Source organism: Carya illinoinensis, chromosome 1 (assembly GCF_018687715.1).
Source record: "Carya illinoinensis cultivar Pawnee chromosome 1, C.illinoinensisPawnee_v1, whole genome shotgun sequence".
In the NCBI taxonomy this organism is placed as follows: domain Eukaryota; kingdom Viridiplantae; phylum Streptophyta; class Magnoliopsida; order Fagales; family Juglandaceae; genus Carya; species Carya illinoinensis.
The window spans coordinates 2,917,132-2,930,744 of record NC_056752.1 but is presented as its reverse complement, the minus strand read 5'-3'; positions in this window follow the sequence as shown (position 1 = coordinate 2,930,744).

Below are 13,613 nucleotides of genomic sequence, written 5' to 3'. Positions count from 1 at the left end.
ATTAGAAATTAGAATATATAAGGATAGTTTTCCATGATGATTATTCAAAAATAGTTTAAAAATACTTAAATTAAGTAAGAATACAAATAGTTAATATGAAATCTTAAAATACAAATTAATAGTTAAGATTTAAGAATACTTAAATAGTTAATTATAAATCAATAAAATGAAGTATTTAAATTAAAATACTACAAAATCTTAAAATTAAAATGCAAATAGTTAAGATTTAATAATACTTAAATACTTAATATTTAAATTAATAAAATAAAGTGTTTAAATTAAAATACTACTAAATCTTAAAATTAAAATACAAATAGTTAAGATTTAATAATACTTAAATAGTTAATTATAAATTAATAAAATGAAGTATTTAAATTAAAATACTACTAAATCTTAAAATACAAATACAAATAGTTAAGATTTAGTAATATTTAAATAGTTAATTCTAAATTAATAAAATGAAGTATTTTAATTAAAATACTACTAAATCTTAAAATTAAAATGCAAATAGTTAAAATTTAATAATACTTAAATACTCAATATTTAAATTAATAAAATAAAGTATTTAAATTAAAATACTACTAAATCTTAAAATTAAAATACAAATTAAATTTTTGTTGTATAAATACTATGTTGTTATTGTTTGACATGTTAGTATATCTTGCATTATTTGTTCATTAAAATAAACCTTAGACCCGTTCAAGAAGAGTTATCAATCTAGATAAATGCTTAATTGATTACTCTTGAATTGTCCAGAGTGGAAGAAAGTCTAGAGTTTAAGAGCTTATCAAGATTCAGATACTAATTATGATTTGACAAAATTATATGCTGCATCACACACTAATCGTAATGGAGACAAAACTCATCCTGATGTCGTGAAAATTATATAAGCATTATAACATGTTTTAATTAAATATATTAGAATATTTATGACGATATTAACTATTTATCTTATTTATGTCTAGGATAAAATGGTTGCCCTACATGTTGAATCTGCATTAGATCAAAATTCCTCAAGTAATGTTGATGTTTTTACACAAGTCTTGGGTCAATGTTCAGGATATTTGAGGGGTTTGGGTTGTTGTGTAAAGCCTTCTCCCTCTTCCTCTTCTTCCGAGTTTGCATCTATGACCTCTATAGCGTTAGAGAATGCAAATTCCAGAATCGAAGAATTGATTGTAAGGCAGCATAAGTTAGAAGCTCAATTGGCAAAACAAGCATACATGGAAATGTGTATCAAACAACATGAAGTACAACAAGAAAAATACGGGAGACAGATGCAACTATAAATACAGCAGCTTATGCAACAGTACAGGCCTCCAAGCAATTGATGGCTTTTGACATACAGCTTTTGGGATTATCTATTTATGTATGTATGAACATTGCTAGTACTGAATTACTTAGTTAGTTTGCATTTAGTACAAAAATTTTGTGAGTATTAAATAATTTTTAATGTATTTTACCAAATATTATGAATATCTATTTGGTTTTTTATTATTGATTTTAAATAAAATACTTACCGTTTGAACGACCACACACTGTTCGAACGCTAATTATTAAATCATCTGAAAAATAATATAATCCAATTTATATTCGTATCATTTGAACATTTCCTTTTACCATTCGAATGCTTGTACCGTTCAATCTATCCGTCTACCGTTCGATTTGTCCACATACAATTCAAACTCTTATACCATTCGTTCTGTCCATGTACCGTTCGAACATTCTCATATTGTATTTTTGGTCGAATGCATTTCACAATTGTTCAAACAAATTAATATCGTTAATTCGCACAAAAATCTTAACCGTTCGAACGATATTTTGAGACGAACTTCAATCTTGACAAAAAAAATTTTGTGTTCGAATGGTTTCCTTCAAATTCGCCCCAAAAGAAATGTTTTGGGATGAAATGGTAATTTTCATCCAAAATATCTTCTAGGACAGTGCTATTGGCACAAGCTTGGGATGAATTTTTTTCGTCCTAAAATATTTTTTGAGACGAAATTCCTCTACTTTCTGACAAAATTTTTCGACCCAAAAAACCTATTCTATTGCAGTGTTATAACGTGAATATAGTCTATATATCGCTACTTACGTGATATATCGGACTAAATTAGTAAGTCCAGTACTCCCGGCCGGCCCCATCAAATAACCAAGTGTCACTGATCGTAATCTAGCTCCATGCATGCATTTCTTTAGCCTACTCCATATCATTACTCTGATATTACTACAGTTGGGGAGAATAATTAACATCTTAATTCGGTGCATGATCAATCTTCGAAGGTTTTTCTTTCCTTTGTTTTCCTATCTAGAAAGAGCAGATCCGACAGCCCAATTATCTTCGAAGATTGATATTGTTGCGAATAGAGACAAAAGTGGTGGGTCATGCATTGCATGTGCTCGTTTAATGCACCGAAAGGTACCGAATGCACCGAATTCAAAAGGTGCGGCTGTACCTTCTCTCAATTGCCATTTCTCATCGACGACTCCCCATCAGTATTATAAATAGAAGTGTTCTAATGAGGTGAGTGTGGGTGTGCAGACAAGTGTAGAGAGAAAACAGAGAGTGTGTACTGCGTGTAGCGCTGTGTAGAGAAGATAGAAAGAGAGTGGGTGAGCAGAGAGAGTTTACAAGAGAGGTTTTTTGTAAAAATTATTTCATAGTGAAATTACAACAGCTGTGGACATAGGCAATTGCCGAACCACGTTAAATTTCATCTCTCCTTTATTTAGAATCATCTCTGTCTCCGACCAGCTCCCAACAACTAGTATCATAGCTTTGGTTCGAGCTGTCTAAAAATTATAGTTGCTCAAAATCAATTTTTGACAACTCCAGGGTGTTCCTCGCGTCGAGACGAATCTGTTGCCGCAAACGGAATTGAAAACAGAGGTCGGACGAGCCCACACGCGCCCCTAGAAGATAGGCGCGTGCATCTGCTATAACCCACACGCCCCCACGCGCATCGAAGGTTGAAGACGAGTGATCCACACGTGCCCACGTGCCCCCACGCGCTCCAGAGGTTGAAGACGCGTGAAGGACACGCTCCCACGCACCCCTACGCGCCCTACAGAGGTTCAGCGCGTGTACTACACGCGCCTCACTCTCCCCCACGTGCACACAGTGCTATAGCGCGTGTAATACACGTGCTCACTCGCCGCCCACTCGTACTGTGCAACGCGTGCATCCCACACGCCAGACAGATCAGAACCGTCCATTTTTCAGATCTTTTTTGGGCTAGATCTAAGCCATTTGGAGTCCGATTTCAACGATCAAATAGTGCTTTCCAACTATTTGGATCTTTCCTGACTCATCCGTACGGTGGAAATTTTGAGATTCACCATCAGTACATTCGATCTGAACCATCCACGTGTTGCAGATCATTTTGGGCTAGATCACGTCAGTTGGAGTTCCATCGCAATGATCAAATAGTGCTAACAAATTATTTGGATCATTCCGGACTCGTTTCCAGCTAATTCGAGTGTTTCGGACGCAACGGTGATCTTTTTTTGTTTAAATTTGAACTCATTTGTAAAGTTATAGCTGGAGAAGAAGCTAAAGGTGTTGGTATCGAGAAATTTGACGGTACAGACTTTGCCTACTGGAGAATGCAGATAGAGGATTATCTCTATGGGAAGAAACTACATCTTCCACTCCTAGGAAGATAGCCAGATGACATGAGCAATGACGATTGGAGGTTCCTTGATAGACAAGTGTTGGGAGTCGTTTGGCTAACACTGTCAAGATCAGTTGCACACAATGTGGGAAAGGAAAATACTACAACGGATTTGATGAAAGCTCTATCAGACATGTACGAGCAGCCATCAGCCAATAACAAAGTGCATTTGATGTACAAGCTATTCTACTTGAAAATGGCAGAAGGAACTCCAGTTATTCAACATCTGAATGAGTTCAACACCATCATCAATCAATTAGCTTCAGTAGGGATTGAATTTGATGATGAAGTACGTGCACTGATTACTCTAGCTCAATTGCCAAAAAACTGGGAGGCCATGAGTACAGCTGTTAGCAATTCTTATGGCAAAACAAAGATGAAGTATCAAGATATCTGGGACCATATTCTTAGCGAGGAAGTTCGCAGAAGAGATATAAGAGAAGCATCAACTTCCAGTTCTGCCTTAAACCTCAAGACGAGAGGTAGAGGAGTTAGTAGAAGTTCAAATCGGGGCAGGTCAAAGTCCTGAAGAGGCAGAAGTAAATCTAGATCCGGAAAACAAGTACAGTGCTGGAATTGTGGCAAGATTGGCCACTTCAAAAATAATTGCAAGGAAGCAAAGAAGAAGAATGAGCATGACTCTGCTAATTCCACAACAGAAGATCTCCAAGATGCCTTACTCCTTTCAGCCGACAACCAAATTGAATCTTGGGTGTTAGATTTAGGAGCCTCATTTCACACTACAGCACACCGAGAAATCATGTAGAATTATGTCACTGGTGATTTCGAGAAGGTGTACTTAGCAGATGGTGAAACGTAGGAAATCGAAGGCATGGGAGATGTACCAATCAATCTGCCCAGTGGAAGTGCATGGTTGCTACAGAAGGTGCGACATGTTCCCAAACTCATGAGGAACCTAATTTCTGTAGGACAACTTGATGCTGATGGGCATTCAGTACTATTTATCGGTGGCACGTGGAAGATAACAAGAGGGGCTATGGTAGTAGCTCGAGGCACAAAAACAGGTACTCTATACATGACTTCAAGCATTAAAGATACTGTTGTAATTGCTGACGCAAATGCCAACCTATGGCATCAAAGGCTTGGTCATATGAGTGAGAAAGGAGTGAAAATACTATTATCCAATGGGAAGTTACCAAAGTTGGAATCAACTGATTTCGACATGTGTGAAGGTTGCATTTTTGGGAAGCAGAAAAAAGTTAGTTTCCTGAAAAATGGTAGAACTCCAAAATCTACAAAGTTGGAGTTGGTGCACACAGATTTGTGGGGGCCATCTCCAGTCGCTTCTCTTGAAGGATCGCGGTACTATGTTTCCTTTATTGATGACTCAAGCAGGAAAGTATGGGTTTATTTTTTGAAAAATAAATCTGACACATTTGATACTTTCAAGAAGTGGAGAGCCATGGTTGAAAATGAAACAGGCTTGAAGTTAAAATGTCTGAGGTCAGACAATGGAGGAGAGTACATCGACGGAGGGTTCAAAGAATTATGTGCTGCAAATGGGATTAGATTTCAAAAGACTATTCCCGGGACACTGCAGCAAAATGGCGTAGCTAAACGCATGAACAGAACTCTCAACAAACGTGCCAGAAGCATGAGGCTGAATTCAGGATTGCCTGAATGTTTTTGGGCTGATGCAGTTAACACTGCAGCCTATTTGATTAATCAGGGACCTTCAGTTCCCTTAAAGTTCGATCTACCAGAGGAAGTCTGGAGCGGAAAAAAGGTAAATCTTTCCCATTTGAAAGTTTTTGGCTCTGTATCATATGTTCACATAGCTTCTACTGATCGTAACAAGTTAGAAGCCAAATCTAGAAAATGTTTTTTCATTAGTTATGGTGACGAAGAATTTGGCTATCGATTTTGGGATGATAAAAATCACAAAATCATCAGAAGTAGAAATATGATATTCAGTGAGCAGATTCTGTACAAAGCTAAGTCACAAGCTGAACCTGAGGAGCAGCCAAAGAAACCTGAGGTTGTTGACTTTGATGTTACTCGAATAAACACTGATCAGAACGAGGATCAAGAAAATGATGATACACAGATCGAACAACGTACACCACTCACTGTTATTCGAAGATCTTCAAGGACAATCAGGCCACCATAGCGGTTCTCACCATCTCTACACTACATCTTGCTAACAGATAGTGGTGAACCGGAAAGTTATGATGAAGCTTTATGAATTGAAGATTCGATCAAGTGGGATAAAGCCATGCAAGATGAGATAGAGTCATTGATGTCAAATCAGACATGGGAGCTAACTAAGCTTCCAAAAGGCAAGAAGGCTTTGCACAACAAATGGGTGTACAGAATTAAGGAAGAGCACAATGGTAGCAAGCGCTACAAAACCAGAATGGTCGTGAAGGGGTTTCAACAAAAGGAAGGTGTCGACTACACAGACATTTTCTCCCCAGTTGTAAAGTTGACCACGATCAGGCTAGTGTAAGCAATTGTGGCTGCAGAGAATCTACATCTTGAGCAGTTAGATGTGAAGACTGCATTCCTTCATGGTGATTTGGAGGAAGACATCTATATGCACCAGCCACAAGGATTCTCAGTGAAGGGAAAAGAGAATCTAGTTTGCAAACTGAAGAAGAGTTTGTATGGCCTAAAACAAGTTTCACGACAATGGTACCGAAAGTTTGACAACTTCATGTGCAGTAATGGATTTACAAGACTGTAGGCTGACCATTGTTGCTATATGAAGAACTTTGACAACTCTTATATTATCCTACTGTTGTATGTGGATGATATGCTCGTTGCAGGGTCAAGCATCGAGGAGATCAATAAACTGAAGAAGCAGTTGTCAAAGCAGTTTGAGATGAAGGATTTGGGTGCTGCAAAACAAATCTTTGGTATGAGAATTATTAGAGACAAGTCTAATGATACTCTTAAGCTCTCGCAAGAGGAATATGTGAAGAAGGTGCTCAAAAGGTTTAACATGGACAAGGCGAAACCAGTGAGCACACCCTTAGCTAGTCACTTTCGACTAACTAAGGATCAGTTGCCAAAGACGGAGGAAGAGCAAGAATGCATGAATAGAATACCCTATGCATCTACTATTGGTAGTCTTATGTACGCCATGGTTTGTACAAGGTCAGATATTGCACAAGCAGTGGGAGCTGTGAGCAGGTACATGAGTAATCCAGGAAAGCAGTATTGGAAAGCAGTCAAGTGGATTTTAAGATATCTACAAGGCTCTTCAGATACGTCACTATGCTTTACAAAAGTAGGTTTAAAACTATAGGGATATGTAGATGCTGATTTAGCAGGTGACGTTGACAGCAGAAAAAGTACTACTGGATTTGTGTATACGCTGGGTGGTACAGCTGTATCGTGGGCTTCTAAGTTACAGAAGATTGTTGCTCTCTCAACTACAAAAGCGGAATACGTTGCTATAACTGAAGCAGGGAAGGAAATGGTTTGGTTGCAGTCATTCTTGGAGGAATCGGGAAAAAAGAATGAAAAAGGTATTCTGCACAGTGATAGTTAGAGTGCTATTTTTCTTGCAAAGAATCAAACCTTTCATTCCAGAACAAAACACATACAGTTGCAATACCATTTTATCCGATCTCTTCTCGATAGTAGACAGCTGATACTTGAGAAGATTCGAGGAACAGAGAACCCAGCAGACATGTTCACAAAAGTAGTTACTGCTGACAAACTGAAGCTGTGTGTAGCTTCAGTTGGCCTCCGTACTTAAATGCATGACTTGAAGTTGCTGTGATGGTTGCTATGAATATATGTAGACTCATTTGTCTCCAAGTGGGAGATTGTTGCGAATGGAGACAAAAGTGGTAGGTCATGCATTGCATGTGCTCGTTTAATGCACCGAAAGGCACCAAATTCAAAAGGTGCGGCTACACCTTCTCTCAATTGTACTTTCTCATCGACGACTCCCCATCAGTATTATAAATAGAAGTGTTGTGATGAGGTGAGTGTGGGTGTGCAGACAAGTGTAGAGAGAAAACAGAGAGTGTGTGTTGCGTGTAATGCTGTGCAGAGAAGATAGAAAGAGAGTGGGTGAGCAGAGAGAGTTTACAAGAGAGGTTTTTTGTAAAAATTATTTTATAGTGAAATTACAACAACTATGAACGTAGACAATTATCGAACCACGTTAAATTTCATCTCTTTTTTATTTAGAATCATCTTTGTTTCCAACCAGCTCCCAACAAATATGATACGTAATAAGTTTCTCGTTGCCATTAATGTTACTCTCGATGATATGCTGACTTCCTTGGTAATAAGAAAATTCTACTCAACGCTCGTGCAATATCCTTAACAGTACTTTTGACGGGACATAATATAATATAGTTAAGCCAATTGTATACAAGACTTTACTCATCAACGGCCATATATATATAAATATATATAAATAGATATAAATTATATAAGCACTAATATCGGTCTAGCTAGCTAGCTAACGTGTAAAAAAGTGAATGATTAATATTTCAACGCTGATCATGGAAAATTCGACCGAATTTCAGTTGTCATGAGTCATCAAATATATGTTTTGTCTTTCCAGGTTTAGCTGGTTTGACTCTTCATTTGGTACCATTAATAGAAATGCGTACTAGTATCATTAGTTGAGCCCTTTTCATTCTAGAGGCCGCAATATTATATTGATAATAAAATTACAAGAACTTTAAATACTTTCCGAAAAACTTAAAAATATGGGGATATTAACTTTGGCTGAATGGACTCTTTCATATAAACAGTACTCGTCACGGAATCTAAATGCGAGGATTCTGACCTCATGCATGTCTCTTTTAATGGTTCTCTAACATGCATCATTTCTGCTGCAAACCATGCATCCTTTCGGTTTCTACACGTGCAATCCATGATAACCATCGAATGCGGATTCCGAAATGTATTATTATTTCCTTTGAATAAACGAGTACTGCTGATCACTATTGTTAAAGATAAATGGGATCTGAGCAGTAACTTTGGACTGATGGATGCAGTACGACTTCACGAGCTAGCAATCGATTCTTGCTGCACATGGAGTAGGGGATAACATATATAAATATATATGTAAGCAATAATACTCCTTCGTATCAATGGGTTCTCTGTGTCAATGGCTAGTTTCCATGCTTTCATTAGAAAACGGAAAAATCATGGTCAAGAGTTAGAAAAAGTCAAATGCCCGAATGCATGCACTACCACATGCGCGCAGCCACCAACCCCATTGGAGGCCCGACCACTTCCAGTCCTTTCTGATCAGAAAATAAGACGATATCGATTACTTTTAATTTTTAGTCGAATAAGTCAAAATCAAGCAAATGATGAAACTACTAAGTGGTTTGCCTCAACCCCCGCCGTCCATTTAGTATGGCATTGAAAATTATAAAGAATTCTGTAAAAAGGGCTTCAGCGTACTGGTTGGCTCCTGGAACCGGGGAAGAGTAATAATCCTCACACTGATCTGAGAGATATTTAATATGCTGCTGTAAAGAACAAACAAAATTTGATTCTATGTTGTGCTAGCTAGGCTGTAGTGCACGAGCAACGTTGGATGTGCGATCTTTATTGCTTAGTTTAATAAAATGCAACAGGCTAGGCTGCTAGAACGTGCAACGTCGTATTTTGATAGTGACTGATCCGGTGGAAAGAGAGATAGAATCTCTATGATGTATTTTGAATCCTGACGGTTAATTAAGATCTTCTGAAAGATCTTTCCAAAAGTCTAGGACCTATTCGATCTTTTTGTCTTCAGACTCTCATGGCTGCCATGTACGTATATCGTTATGTCATAATACTGCACAGTACTCTGAAATACTATATAGCTTTTCTTCTACCAAGACAACAGATGACATGGAACGTACGAGGTAAAAAATTAAGAACTCAGATGTTTCTTCATGTGTGGCTCTTGGAGCAGAGCTTGAGTTTATCATGGAGAGTATGAGATAGTACTATTCATATATACAATATATCTCAGGCTTACAGGTTGGAACGTGAAGGATTTAGCTGTACAGCTGAGCTCGCATTATGCAACAATAGAATGTTTGCTTAATTGGTCGCTGAAAAAATAATATTAATTGTAGACATGAACATAAATTAGAAAGATATTTCCTATGGTTTTGTTCAGATATTTTTTACATTGAATAAGCTTGTCACCATGCATATATATATATATGCAATTAATTGCCGAAACTAAATGTGCGCAGCTTGTAAATTAGGGTTAAAAACAAATAGAAAATGCATACCAAAAGTCCTCCAATCATCAGCACATAGACGGGATATGAACATTAACTTTTTATGAATGAATTTATAATAATCCGCATTCCAGGAAACTAATTAACATGAGACAATAATAGAACAGTGCCACACAATTTCGAAAAGTCCACATGACATGCAGCAGCACAATTGGATCATGCTTTCATCATAAGGAAGAGTTGAAATTTGAACCAATATAATCGAGTGATGCATTACCTATGGTATGCAGATGATTGGCCGGCGCTGATCAATGTTTGAGGTACGCACGTAATCAGATATATATTTGAATAAAATTTCACTAGCGTCCATTCAAACGGCCATCAATTAAGTGCATCGTTAACTTTGGACACTGGACATCCTCGGCCAGTTCTAGTGCATGAATCCATTCAAAAGGCACATCAATTCATTACCAAGATAATGTCCTTTGAACGAGCTGAATTCTGTCCGGAATATCTCCATTATGGCTAGCTCGAATTATGAACACTTCGTAATTAATTATATATGTACGTGGGGCGGCCCTTGGAAAGCGAGGGACTCTCTTTTAGAGTGCAATATTTAATCAATCCAAAACGAGTCAAAAAATAAGTGCTCTATTCTTATGGGAAACAGAAGAAAAGATAGCAAGCATATATAGGGTAATTTTAAGATCGTGTGTGGGCGCATCTGATCCGGGGCCTCGAATATTGGAGATCTGTGGAGCTTGTTTGATCGGCTTAAGTGAAGTTAACGCCGAACAGTAACATAATTACATTAACAGCATGTTAAGTAAGCAGAAACTTGACATGTATATAATTCAAGTAGACAAAAATTCAGGAAGCAGATAGCATGAATTAGAGCTTGTAGTTTTATCCTCCTGATCTTCAAAATAAGGGAATCGCTTGTGATTTCTTTGAATAGCTAGGGAATTTAATAGTTTTGGGCTGAATTAGAGTCCTACGTACTGTTCTTTGTGGTTTAAGTACTCAACATTAGAGAATTGTACTAATTTTAGTCTTGTCTCCTCAAATAAGAAGCTAGTTGTGTTATGTTATGTGCATCAAGAGTTAGGTCTAAATATCTTATTTGAGCAATTTGTTGTATGCTTGTGAGTTTTGAAATATTAGCACGTGATCAAACACTTACCAAAAATTAAAAAAAAAAAAATGTCGAAACGGGGGATATACATGATAAATATCTTTCATTTAAACAAGAATCTAACGTTCGGACATTTTTTTTATTTTTTGCATTTCAGAAATGCTGATTGTTTAGGGTTTTCTTTCGATAAATTTCTGAGGAGCAAGTCTAGCTCGATCGATAGGCAACTCATGCAGCTTAATAACAAATGAAAAAAGGCCATGCATTACTACATACACCTAGCTAGCTAGCTACATTAATGGGGCATGTATGGTGAAGTGAGGTACCTTCTGATATAATTAGCCAGAAAAGAATCACGTACGTACCCACAGCTTGATACTATACTAGGTACAGTACTACTGCCGGAACAGGGGCGAATTATCATGATCAGGTAGTCGATCTCTGGGCCAAAACGAGGTCACGCGCGAGCGCACGCGCTCACACATATATATATATATACTTAATTTAATCATATTTATTATTAATTAGGAATTTCCTACGTATGTGTAATCGCAAAGTGCAACATTTTATACTGATTGATGATATTGTCAGGTGTTGATAAAAGAATATTAAGGTTTAAAATAGGAAGGCAAGAAGAATAGCATAATTAGCTAGATTTTATTGAAAACCCAACAACTTGACGAAAAGTCACAAATTACAACGCCTTATTGTACGTATGGACACTTGTCCAAAGTTACAAAATAATTAAATACAGCGGAAACTATAAAAATACAGGTTTTTGATTTTTGGACAAGAAACAGGAAGAAAATTCAACCCTAGCTAGCTACAATCTTAAATCCTTAATTGGCAAATTGAAGCACAATACCATTATTATGATACATATAAACACAGATAATGAAGTCATTTCCTGCACATGCAATGATCAATGAGAACATATATATATATATATATATATGCACGCACCATATATATTACAAGAAGACTTAGAAATTGGCCTAGTGATGAATGGAATGCCCGGCACCAGGGCTGTGACCTGGAGCTGTTGGCTTGAAGTCATTGATCATGGCATGACCTGGAGGCGGTGGGGGAGGTGCCACACCTTCACCAGTTGGTGCTGTAGGTGGAGATAGTACTACAGCTTCATGAGTAATTGCGTCGCTCATGGTCATGTCATGATCATCAGGGAACTTACCTTCATGCTTATTAGTTTCCTTTTCATGGATTTTCTTATGAGTTTGGAGCGTTTGAAACTCGTTATTCTTTCCTACAAGCGAACGCCTTCCCTCAATGAACTGAGTTTCTTGAGAGAAAATCAAAACAAAGAAATGACAGGCGGAGATTAATAAAATTTTGTTCTGGGCCATGGATAGGGCTGAGAGATTGAAAGACAATTAATTATATGAGGAGAGAGTGAGAGAGATCGGGATCAACCAAATCAGCTAATTAAGCAAGCAAGTAGTTGCTTAGAGACTAGAGTTATATATGCTAAGCAAGTAAGTTTCCAAGAAACTTAAATGAATCACCTCAGCTTATGATTTGCCTAAAGCCTTAGCTCTGGCGATATTTATAGTGTTCACGGGAGAGATCTGGAGATAATGGAGCAAGTGGAACCATGTGCAAACGCAACAAAAGTAGTTTAGCTATTAAAATCATTTCATAAATATAAATTTATAAATTGAAGTCATTTAATGTAGTATGTATGTCATATTATAAAATTATTTTTATTGTAAAATAAATTTAATATATATATATATATATTACATAAATTTTGATCAGTTTATAAATTTAACTTTATAAAAAAAATTTTGTGACTGTAATACTATAATGAAATCTTAAAAAGGATCCGCATGTGGTCTCTTTATAATTAGCTCATAAGACTTTTGTTTATAATTAATTATAAAATCTCAGCAAAAGTCATAGTGGCTTGACTGCATTTCATTTCCATCCTCTAATTATTAATTACTATTCTATTCAAGAAAAGAAAAACCCTCTAATGCGTGGCTGCGCGCGACAGACTAAATGTAAAGCACAACTGGCATATAATGCCGAACTCTTTGGAGATTCTTTTAAATATTCCCTTTTTTTATTTCTTCGGTTGCACATAATTTCTTTTGATCATTAAAGGTCATCTTTGAATTAGATTCTACTACATGATACGCTCATGATCATGATGATGATGATGTCCCAACTTACTTGTGGCGGCCAATAAATCTGGCCACACGATCACAGTCGACATGTCCTCGTGCACAAAAGGTGGTTATTGCATGCAGGCATATTGTAAGTTTAGCCTCATCATCATGTGGATGTGGAGGTTAATGTTTAATTGTCTATATATATACTAACAGTAGAAATACATCCCGGCCACGCTGACCATCACGTACGTAAGGCTAAAGTCAAGCCCAAGGTGTTTATATATAGTACTGGTCGTGATGTTTTTATGATCTCCAGGTTGGGCAATCCTTCATCAAAATTAATGTGCGGATAACATACTTAATTATAATCGACAAAGCCTGCGATATTATTTGATTCGAAATATAAATTTTTAAATTTAAATCTTATGTACTATGCAATTAAGTGGTGTGGATGTGTTCTAATACACACCGACTTGCAAATAAAAGAACTCGA